At 41.0% G+C, this 12360-nt stretch overlaps 1 protein-coding gene across 17 annotated transcripts in view; it reads right to left on the bottom strand.

Moving 5' to 3' along the window:
• Positions 1-12360, bottom strand: part of RBMS3 (RNA binding motif single stranded interacting protein 3) — a 700779-nt gene that overhangs the window by 194726 nt on the left and 493693 nt on the right. The gene's annotated exons all lie outside the window — the stretch shown is intronic.

The raw sequence follows: 12360 nt of genomic DNA, 5'->3' as shown, positions 1-12360 counted from the left end.
AAAGTAGGAAAACAGCAAATATAATGCATATGCTAAGAGAAACTAGAAGGTGGTATTCTAGACAGAAAATGTACTGTACCTGTAATATCTGTCAGTGTGAATAATTTCTTGGCTGCTGGCTAGAATATATTCTGCAGTTCATTTTGTTTTATCACATTATTCACACTTTTTTCTGGAACAAGCAGTTCTCTTCTTATAAGACTACAGTCTAGTGGAACAAATGAGCTCAAGCCTATGATTGATTCTCTAACATAGTTGAGATGCTATAGCTTTATTCACTTTTTTAAAACGGCTTTATTCATTTACTACCTCCAGCATGACTCCAGAGTGTCAGTGCTGAGAAACAGCATTGTGAAACATTCACTCTGCACGCAAGAAGGTGGTGGATTCTTTTTCCTTTTTTTTTTTTTTAGAAGTAAATTCCATGATAAGGAGGAGGAGAAGTGGCCGATACAGACAGACCGTCTCTGCTCACAAGTTCACAAAGTGCACTCCCAGAAATATTTTCTAAAAGCTTATCAGTCTAAACATTCCTCTTCGGCTCTGTTTCCCTGACAAAATGCTGTGAGAGTCTATTTGGATCAAGGCAGCAACTCCCTGCTTTATTTCCTGCTGGAGAGCAAGCACGAATGGGAAATCAGCAGCATCCTCACCAGGGCCCCTTTATAAGCTAAAGCCATGCTATGGATGAGAAAGTTTTGCACAACACTGTTCTGCCCTAATGTAACCATTACTACTCAAAGTAACCCCTTTTTCCACTGCCTACATCTTTTTATTATACCTCTATAATAATAAAATAAAATAAAGGTATTTGGGGAAAACACTATTTACACAGAAGTCATTGCAATCTCCTCGTGCATGACTCTTGTGCTAATGACTAGGACTACCACGGGCTTCTGTTTCCCTGGACTTGCCCTTTTTCCTGGTGGACATTTTGTCTAGAAAGAAGGAGGGAAAAGCCATTAGCCCAAGATTTTCCTTGATGTCTCAAACCCATAATAAGCGGGCTGAATGGCTCATGCACAGATATCTCTGCTCAGAAAATCCCATGAAGTGGGGGACAAATTCATCCATTCTCATTTTCAAAACCAGGCTTTCAGAATAATCCTGGCTAACTAACTACATTCCCAAAACATCCTAGTAAAGCAGAGATTTCCAAAAGGCCACCAGGAATAAAAGAAATTGTCGTATCATCTGTTAGCTTTACAAATCAAAGAAGCAGTAAAAAGGTTAAAGGAAAACATGGCTGTTCTTCAGGTTTAGGTACGATCTAAAAGTGACCTAGCTGTCTTTCTTCAAGACCAATGAAAGCAGCAGCTCAACTCAGCTGGGCTCCATCACCTGGAAACAGTATCAGCTCAGAGTCAATTTTACAGTATAAACTTTAAGATGCATGCAGGTGAAATACAATGGCAATTAAAGCTGGTTTTAGAACGTAAGGTGAAAATAGCGTTGCACATGTGGAATAACAATATCCGCAAATATCTGATGTTATATATATATATATTTTTTTTGCCCTAAACCCAGTTTTAAAAACACTTTGCTACGTATTTATTCTTTTAAATGCAGGACTTTAGACTGGATAGTGAACACAGTTTATAATGCTGCTTAAGTCTCTAAAAGGGAGACAAGAAGTAAAAACATGTATGAAATTAACTCAAGTTACATGTCACAAAATGACCTTTATAAGTTCCCCTTAAAAGAAAAGAAAAGCAGCTGTATAATTTATACTGTTCACAATCTTTAAAAGGTTCAGAAGGTTGGATAAGAAACCTAATTCAAATATTTGGAACTCAACCACTGGATTTTGGACTCCTTCCTCTTCTAAAGTCTTAACTTTGTTTATCAGCAAGTCTTGTGTTGTGCAAATAAAATTATAACCATGTAACTGAGCAAGCAAGAGAGACCTTTATATCAAAAGTACTCTATGAAGAGAACAACTGTGTAAAAAGCACCATGCAAACCGATACAACTGGGAGCAGAAGCAAGCTACATTAGTTCACGAGCTCACGGATCTCAAGAAAAGGAAGTTTTCTTTCTCCAAAAGCTCTAACCCACCTCTTTGTGATGTAGAGGACATGAGAAATAAAGGGTACAGAACTTCCTAGGAACTTCAGGCACAGAGAGACAGACGAAGCCACAGATGGTTCTTACTTCTGCTCTCAGAAATGCTCCTTTCTTTTAGAAAATGTCTTATGGTGTTAGATACTAGCCCTGCTGTGGGAAGAGACTGTATCCACCCCTCTGCTTTAGAACTAATATTCCCTGGGTGCTACAAGAGGTTTTTAAAAAATATATAGCAAACAAAACCTTTGTCTTTCTGAAGGACATATGAGTATTACCCACTTCTCACAATCTCCTTTAAACTTGACTTGTGAATGGACTCTAAATCCTTTCCCCTGCAACAAAGGAATAGTCTTGCAGCACTGCACCCTGCCCATGGTGTTACACACTTATCTGCCATTGTGTGTTATTAAAGTTTGTATGATTCAGCTCAAGTTAGTCATAAACGTGAAGCTTTTCTCTTTCTTCCCATTTATTTAGATCACTAATGTCATTTTCAGCTTAAGGGAGAACCTGTAACTCCTCTGAACTAGTTAGAAGCCTTTCTCAATTTGGCAATTTGTGGTTCATATGCTTTCTTCATGCTGCCTCTTCTGATGTCCTGGCCAGCAGTTTCAGGCAAAAGGCCAGGAACCAGAAGTCACAGCTAGTGAAGGACCTGGTGCACCTCCACCTCTAGCTACGGGCATCCTGACTGCTGCCGCAGGCTCTGCAGAGCAGCTCACCACTATAGTGCCTCCTTCGCTTTGTGCCTGTAAACGAGGCTGAGGATTTGGCAGTCTTCTGAATGCTTAATTCAATTACAACTAACAGGGAAGAAACGTGTGCTAGTTCTCAGCCTCCTCCTCACAAGCAGGGACTTTTCATTTCTCCTCCTACCCCCTCGGCACGGCAATTTGGAGCACAATCCTGTGTCTGTTGTACGTGACTTGGATTGGGCTATCACTGCTCCAGCTATTGATGGCCCATAAACTATTGTTCTGTCAATTGCATTGTAAGGCTCTTTGTGTGGAAATGATGGATGTAATGGGATACGTATTACTTAATGATTAGACTTCTGCAAAACATGTTCAAACAGATATGCCAGGCTTGATGATACCTTATTATCATCAATGAAACAGAGACAGCATAATGGTGCCATGTATGTATTTCATGGCAGTAAATGCAAGCGAAATGTTTCTGTTTCAAACCCCGACAGCTCCTTAGTCTCAGTTATTTCAGTTCAGCTAAAGATGACATGCTAAAATGAGGGCATTTATTACTAAGTGGCATTAAGAAGGGGGATATTTAACCTACCATTGAAATGCTTACAGCAATGCGTGGAGAAATCATCTAATGTGTGCTGGCAGTAATTTATGACATCGGAAAAAATGCTATCATCTTTTTTTCCACTGTCTATGGTCTGGCTTTGCAAACTGCAAGCCCTGAGGAGCAAGTTTGATATAATATGGCTAATGAGAATAAGTGAGCGCACTGCAATATTCTTAAAGGGTTACACTGCTGAGTCTTTGACTCTTTATACTTTTTAATTTCCTTGTACAAACAGTGCAGTGAAAACGGCAAAATCCATTTGGCTGGTCTGTGCTACAAATTAAATCCTTGATTAAATTTTGGCAATTACTTCTCCGGGTCTTTTTCATTTAAACATTTTTAATTCATTTGAATAAGCTTCTTAATCATGATTCTGGCAATCCATTGTATAGCAAGACAAACTCTAATAAATGCTGTAATGCAGCAACAAACAGAAAGATAGATGGACGCTAAAAAGGAAGGGTTCTGTCTTTTTTTATTTCGATAAGTGTAGCTTATATCCACCTTTCATGAAAGTTGTATTCCAGGCTTCTCTGATGTTGCAATTTATCTCATTATGTGTTGACATTTTCCTTTGTGATGTCAAAAGCTAATAAAGATTCCAGGTACGGTTTCAAACCCTCTTAATAAGAGGGTGAAAGAAAGATTAAATCATCCTTAATGCACAAATCAATACTATAGTCAACCAAAGGGTACAAATTAAGAGGGAAATGTGAAGGGCTGTCACTCTTCTAACAGGAAAGATGCTAGATGGACATTTTCAGAAAAGGTGCTTGAATTTAGCTTCTCAGCCTTTACGGCACAGAATTATATTACCCGGTGAAAAATTACCCCACAGCTTGAGCTATTTGCCAGCCTTTCTTTTCTTTTCTTTTCATCTGTGAAGACAGACAGGAGATAGCAGGTGGTAAAGTACCTCCTCAGCTACAGAGGAAGGTCCAGAGCCCTCTGAGTGTGGAAAGTAGTGCTGCACCACTTTGTGCAAAAAAGATGTGGGGAAAAGGAAGGTCAACTGGATGAGGAAAAAGAGGCAGGAAAGAACAGAAATAAAAATAAACCTTTTAGTGCAAACAAAACCAAGTGGGACTAACTAAACGTTAACTATTTCTTTTTAATTATTGTGCTACCAGTCTACTGCTGGTATAATGTGAGGAAAATATTGACAGAGACTCAAAACTTCACACAGCCTCTAGAAAAGAAAGGGTTAAAGTCTAACTGCAAGGCCAGTTCTGTCAGACATGAAACATGCTAATATTTAACCTGCAGCATCCCTACTCCTGCAACCTCTGGAAAGGCTTAATGTGAACCAAAAGAGAAAAGACCACCTCTATTATCCTGAGAGGATAAACAAAGGGACTGCAGATGCCCTGTTCATTTCCCCTTCCCTTCAGCCGAAAGACACCTGTAGACTTTTTCCCACTGCATTCCAGAGACCTGGCTTAAGTAGCTGAGGAAGGAGAAGAGTTAAAAAGATATGCATTTGTTGATGTGCACTTAAGTGCAAGGTCCCTTACATCTGACATTGTGAGCTCAGTGTAAGGTGAAGGCACCAAGCAGCCAGACAAATAAAAGACCTAGGAAAGAATCCACAGATTATATTGAGAATTAGAAAAGGGGAGACGCTAACTCTTGGTAAGCTGTCATAACATTTGTATCTGCCTCACTTTCACAAAATTGAGACAACCGAGTCTTGGGGATGTAGGCTGAAAGGTGCTGGTTCTGAGTACTACTTAGTGAGCATTCAGGGGATATAAAGAGTGGGTAAGCTCACCTGCTTGGCATACAGCAGCAGCAGGTAGTGATATATTACCCAAATGAGAGGTCTGTCAATGCCATGTACCTGTGCTTGAGCTCCATTTCACCAATACATAGAGCCATTTTAAACTTCAAATGCTGAGCCATATAATTCAGCCTACAAGTTAATAAAATTGTGGTTTCCTTTTTAAAGCCTCTTCTCATGTCAGAATCTCATTCTCTGGAGTGTTCTTATCAAACCTGTGTTATGATCCTGAATGAAAAGCTACTGCCTGAGTAATACCACAATGAAGAGGGGAAAAAGTCTCAAACAAAGAACAACAGAGGAAAATCCTTACCAATGTAAAAACCTTCAGCACATCACAACAAATCATACACAGCACAGATGACAAACACTCCAGATCCATCACCAGTACAGAGAAATAAGCTACCATGATCTATTTTTATAAGCATGGTGACAGAAAAGGAATGAGGGAAGAATTCACAACGAAATGACAAGCTCTGTGCTTCTAATTTTCAGATTATTGACATTTTCTCTACACAGAGTGGCTTCAAAAGCCAACTGTAACTCTAAATTCTCTTCTTGCATAAGTGAGGGACAATGAGCCTCCCAATATTTGATTCAATATAATCTGAAGTTTGAGTTAAGCATAATTAAAAGCAAAATGTCATGTATAAATGCTGGTGTGCCGAATGTTGGGCCTCATATGTAAGTTTAGATGATGGAAAGGGGAAGACTTGAAGATAACACCTTCAGGATCAGCATTCTATTGCAAATAATGTCATTTCTGCAGAATCACTTTAATTTAATAAATCCAGGTAGAAGATGCAAAGACTTTCTTACCATGCTGAGAAACTACAGCCTGAATTACACTTCTTGATGCACAGAAATGTCTCTACATGAAACGTGGCAGTGCACGGGAGACATGCAGCTCAACATCTTCCATCACTAACCAAATGATGACAACAACAACAACAACTCCAACAACTCAAATTTTTCTCGCAGCTGGGCTCTTCACAGGTGCCTATCTTCTGCTTTGGTAAGATATTTCTATTTTCTACACAATCTGAACATTACCTCAGTTTGGATGTGAAGGAAAAGCTCCTCTGTTTCGAAAGCAATGAGAAACGTAACTACTGGCTGCTTAACTGGTGCATCAATAAATTTTTGACATGAATCAGTATGTATTACAGGCTTTGCTGCAGGAGAGATGTATGACTTCCATAACCGAAGGCTGGAGAAAGATGACACTGCATTCAGACAATTCCTCCTCTCAACTAGCCATCACCTGGCAAGCTTTTTTTTTCTTCCTTTTTTTTTTTTTTAAACAGCTCTATTATATTTTTTATTGTTATTTTTAAGTAAAATCTTCCTACAAGCTTCAATTCCAGCACATCACAGCCTGCCAAATTCATCTGCTTATAGCCTTAGGCTGGAACATCTTTTGAAACTCAGTTTCTATAGAGGACAGATCATACCCCTGTGTCGTACCCACTATCCTGCCCAGCTGGCACCTCCCGAGCGTCCAGAGGGGCACCTTCAGGATGCGGCGGCTGGCAGAGAGACACCCTCTGTTAATAAATGTCGGGGCAGGCTGCAGCCCGGCGCTCATCAGGACATTACCATGCAAGCCAGCATGTTACTCTTTTCTATTCAGTCCCTAAAGGAATCGTGTTTGACAGAACTGAACAGCTGCTGTGTATTTAGAGATGTGAATGTATTGCATTATTTAATGAATTGTGTCATTTTAATATAATTATTACTAAAAGTCTGAACGTAAGCCTATTTTTATTTATGCTTAGAATTTTTACCCACTAAGCATTTTCAACTCTGCTTGCAGCCAAAAGTGTTTTCTTTCCTTTCCAGAGAGTACCAGGACTGTAGCTGCACTGCTTGCACTTAAGCCAGCTCCCCTGCATGCCACTCATACCCCTATCTTGCATGCAGCATTTCTGGGCTTTTAACAAATTACATCCCCACAATGATTCCTGTTCCTCCCCGTTTTTGTAAAACTCTTTTTATTTTCCCAGTCCCTCCACCTACATATCCTCTCTTACTTAATACCATGACAGCTATATCTATGCCAAAAAAGTCTTGCGTATGAATTATTCCCTCATGTGCAAAGCCAGTTCCTCACATGCAGGAAAGGATGAATTTCAAGAAGCCACTTGCTGCTACCAATACCTCAAAATGTGCAGTCGGAGAGGCACCACCTCAGCTGGGCAGCTCTCACTGCCAAGCCCTCGGCAGAGCTCTGCTGCCATCCCGCACAAGGACACAACAATGCTGTTTGGATACCAGCGTTCACTTTTCCTTCACAATAGTAACACTAATGAACCCACGGGGTTATCAGAACTAGAAGGAATGAAAAGGGAATACAGGGCACGACACTTTTGTTCCTTGTGACTGGAATCCATGGTGTGACTCGACCCTGGGCCACTTAAAATTACAGCCAGGCTTTAGAGGCGGCGCTCTGCCTCGCCAGGGGACGGATACAGAACGACTGGTAGCACGGCTCTGGTGACCACATGCATTTGCAGGCTTCCACGTTTTCATTTTATGCACTTATGCAATAACCTCATTTCTGAAAGTCATCTGGAATCCTTCTCTAGGGCCTGGACCCTGGGCCTGACACATGTTCTTTTTGGAAGGTGTTTCTGGTTTCCCAACTGTTCTTCTGGATTGCTCTAGGGTTTACAGACACTCCAGCGCTGGACATAGCCTCACGCCTCGTTCACATACCTTTATATTGCTACATTACTGGGTGGATACTGAATTACTCATCACCACGGGTCACTGAAATATTCATCTATTACTTCATTTGCAGTAGATGTTCCTGTGGATGCCAGCCAAGATAATCTTGAATATATTTTTCACTTGCAGCATTAGACAAAAGATGCCGTTGTTTTTTTCTAAAATATCCGTTCCTATCAGAAGGAAAATGTATCTCAATGCATCTTTCTGTATAGGCTGCACACTGTTGACATTTTAAATCAATCAACTGAAAAAAGGGATGTTGCTAACTTGCCTCTTAAAATGTTTGAACATAGAATGTGTGTACATCAAACTGTTCCACACTGGTTTCTGTAAGATACCAAGTATTTCTTTAAAATAGCCAGATTGAATCGCTTAGGTTATAAAATCCCATTCAGTCTTTAACAGCATAGAGAAGGTGGCCACAGAGGGCAAGGCACTGTTCCTGTCTGCAGAAGGAGATAACATCACATGAAACCATCAGACAACAGGTTTAGAATAACTGCACAAAGAATAATTAAACTTGGTAACTCACTGCCATAGGATATTTCAGATGTGTGCTTTCACAAAGTGCTAAATACTGAAAAAAGACCAAATCTATGTGGAGCAATCCAACTCAAAGACCTCATTATATATAATGTCTATATTTTTATATTGTATCCTTACATGCCTCAGAAGAAAGACACAAGCACACCGAAAGACTCTTGCACCAGTGCACTCCGGCATGATGCTGCTTAACCTGTCCCTTATTACGAGTTGCCATTTGCAAATTGAAAGGGCGAGCTCTGGACAGGAGGGATTTAACTTGTTCCTCCTGAAGGGGTGCTTAAAATCCAGCCCCCTTCCCGAGCAGCCACAAGTGCAGAAGGCAGCAGAAAAATCCTGACAGGCACTCTAATGAAAACGTGGTCTGTTGTAGTCCCTGTCATAAAGCAAAATTCAAAGAAAAGCAGCAGCCAGTGGGGCTGCACAGGGGGCTACTCTGAGCGTTCGGGAAAAAGAAAAGAAAAAAAAAGGATATACTGGAACATCCACGTAAGACTGCAGGACTACAGAGAATAAGTTAAAACTTTCAGGGAAAGTAAGAGGAACAGAACAGCAAGTGGAGCTCGCGCTAGCCAAAGGGATTAAGGGGAGTAAGAAAGCCTTTTACAAATACTTAATGTCAGGCAGAAGGAAGATAGAAGAGGTTCACTAATAAATGAAAGCTGGGACAAAGAACAGACAGTGACTCTGAAATGAATAAATCGGCTTTTAACAAGGGACATAAATAAGAGGAGGCTGGATAATGAAACGCAAGGCTGGAGAAAAGGCAGGTGAAGGAAAGCCTGGCTGCAGCACGTAGGCAAGAAGGAGGAGGTGTGGGGCAGCAGAGGAGCCTCTCTTCAGCAGGGTTTCCCACCTGTGCCAGGCAGAGGAGATGCCACGACCCTCCAAAGGGGTCCCCGTTAGTAGTGCAAGGCTGTGTCAGCAACTTCTGCTGGTGCAGCAGCCTTTCTCCTCCTCCTCACCCACATCAGAGCCCAAGTGAAGGGCAAGGAGCTCCTCCCAGGATCTTGCAGAAATAACTGACTGCACGACGCTCCAGATGGGAGCATGTGAAGCCAAAAGTCTGTATATTTGGCCCCGAAGCATGGTGTGAGGCTGCTGGAGAGGATTAAGTGGGGATTCCCTGCCTATAATTTCACTGCACCATACGGGCACTTGCCATACGCTGTCTCCCTGTGAAGGAAGACACATTGGGCCCAACATCCTGGTTTACAGACCGGTCCTGCTGTGCTGTGTCTTGCAGCAATGCCCCTCTGGGAAGGATCAGGCTCACCCTGATCCCTTATTTTTGGACCCCACTTGCCAAGAAGAATGCTACAAATGCAATGGAAACATGTGGTCCATGTAGTGGCTCTCTAAAACTATGCCAAAATGGTAGCAGGGCAGTAAGACGTCAGTGCCTGAAGAATCACACAATTTCTGAGAAACTTCCATTCAGAAAAAAGATATTAAACAGTTTAATAAATTCATGCGAGTTTTCATGATGATCATCTGATCCAACAAACTAAACATTCATTACGTGGGAGCTCTCGGCACGGGGCTGCTGAGGCCCCATAGGAGGCATGGTTCACCCACTGCTCTCGCAGACACCTCTGCTGCAATGCCAAGCACACTGCCCCAACACTGCATCTACTGCAGGTTTTCTACTAACCATCTTCAACTCCACACTAGCAGACAGAACAGCACATTAAGCAGGTAAATGGAGGCTGCATATATCAAATGTACCAAGTGGTGAAGGTATCAGGCTCATTCTCAGCCCATTCTACTTCCAAATGCAACCACTGGCTTTAAATTGCTGATCACAAAGGATTAATTCTGATGACATCCTTTCAACGTGTCCAGCTTTCTCTTGGTTTTCCCTACTGCACCCCAAACACAGTGAATTTGTACAAGACTTTTACTTGGTTTAAATAAATTTAAAAAGAAGCAAGAATAGATGGAGTCTGAATACAATTTATACCAAATCAAAAGTGGTCAAAACTGATGTATCACATTGTTGGAAATAAGCAAAACAAGCCATTTACCCTCAATCTTATTCCATATGTCAGTCTCTCAGCACAAACATCTGAAACGGCTTCTCCTGTTTCAGATAAGACATAAATTAAATTCACTGAATATTTGAGCTTGGGATGGATTAAAACGTTGAAATCTGATTTCAAGTACAAATGAGATTGTTCTAAGTAATACCACGCTATACATTAAACAATGCATGTCAAAGACTCCAGAAATTTCCAGGCATTAAGACACAGGAAAAGCAAACTGCTGCTAGAGCAGTGACCCAGATTAATTATTCTGCTGGAAACCTAGAAGCAGCCAACATTACTCTAAGAACGGACACACTAAACTATGTCAGAGTAAAAGTTACCTCAAAGGCTACCCATTATTCTTTGTTAATACCTCGAACCTTCCCCTAGGTTTTTTTGATAAGCTAATGACACAGGCTGCGGGGAGGGAAAAAAAAAAAAAAAAAAAGCTCTGCTGTGAAGAGAGAATTGGGTAAAGTCAGAAATTACATCGCATTCAGATTTCAGAAAATCAACCCCCTTTCTAGATATTTAAACAGACTAATTTATGCACTAACTTTGCTTTTCAGAATAAATTTTCTGCTGAGGCCCTAAGGATGCCTCTCATAGAGCTAGGATATTATCAAACAGGAATGAGTGCTTTGCTTTCTCCAAATCCCAAACAACTCTAAGAAGAAAAGCTGAAGCCTATTTACAACCACCACTTGTGCACCCTCAGCCATGAGTAGCAGATTTCCATTAGCACTATGAAAAAGAGCATTTGATTTTTTCCAGGCGAGCTACAGGCTGTATTTAACTTTGAATGCAGTCAGTGACCAAGCTAGATGCTTCAGTGATTAATTTTTATGTGAACCACAATCATTATGAGAATGTCTGTGCTGTTTTCTTCATTTTCTGATTTTTCACTTTCATGTATTTATGTCAGAGACTTCAACAAAACAGATTTATAAACACGGACTTGCATTATTACCCTTGACTCTTTCATCTTCTGAAATAATCTAACATCTAGTGTAAACTTGGACAAAACCAATATGATCTACACAGTTTATCTGTTCATAATAAAATTACACAGAATAAAAATGACTTAAAGATTAGTTCATCTTTTCTTATCTTTCATGTAAATTGAATTTTGCTACTGTGAGCACTTTCTACCCACACAGGGGGGAAAACAACTGCTTCTTGTGGCCTAATGAACACTTAGATAGCTGCAGAGAGGCATTCAATTGCATTTACATTTGGCAATTATTTAATGTCACCTATTAATACCCAGCCACTGTCTCCGGCAGCTCTACCTTGCAAGATGGCTGAGCATACTAAATGTGCTAAAAGGAATTTCCTCCTCATTTTCATCTTCTTACACTTAACTACAGCTCCCACTGTACCTGTGCGCCTTCCCCACCAGGAACGCAACTCACATTTAACTGCTCCCCGAGTGCAGAAAGCTGCTGCCTGCACACCGCAGCAGATGCGCTGCTCAGCTCTCAATGCTGCTCCTCTTTTCTGTTCGCACATTATTGTGCCTTCCCCTCTTTTTTTTTATTTTTATTTTTTCCCTATAATCAATGCCCTATCGTTACCTGGGTGGTTGACTTCCTTGTTTGTCTTGACAATAAATAAATAAAAATCATAATTTGAACACCCCGGGTTGTGATCTTGTCAGAGCTTTCCATCTGAGCAGAACTGGAAGACACAAGCGCAACGTTGAGAGCCAAGTTCACATCGTGCCACTGATGCTCTAAATATAATTTTCTGAGAAGCAGGTATTTGTCTAAGCTAATCTCAAGGTCTAATTCCAGTTGTCACAGCTTGGATTCCTGCACACCTTACGTTTGAGAACTTTTTGCCACCTGCCTGAAGCGCCGGGTGGTACTGCTGTGCCTCGAGCACATTGTGGTGCACCTG

Source organism: Cygnus atratus, chromosome 2 (genome assembly GCF_013377495.2).
Source record: "Cygnus atratus isolate AKBS03 ecotype Queensland, Australia chromosome 2, CAtr_DNAZoo_HiC_assembly, whole genome shotgun sequence".
In the NCBI taxonomy this organism is placed as follows: Eukaryota; Metazoa; Chordata; class Aves; order Anseriformes; family Anatidae; genus Cygnus; species Cygnus atratus.
This window is presented reverse-complemented; position numbering and strand designations above follow the sequence as displayed.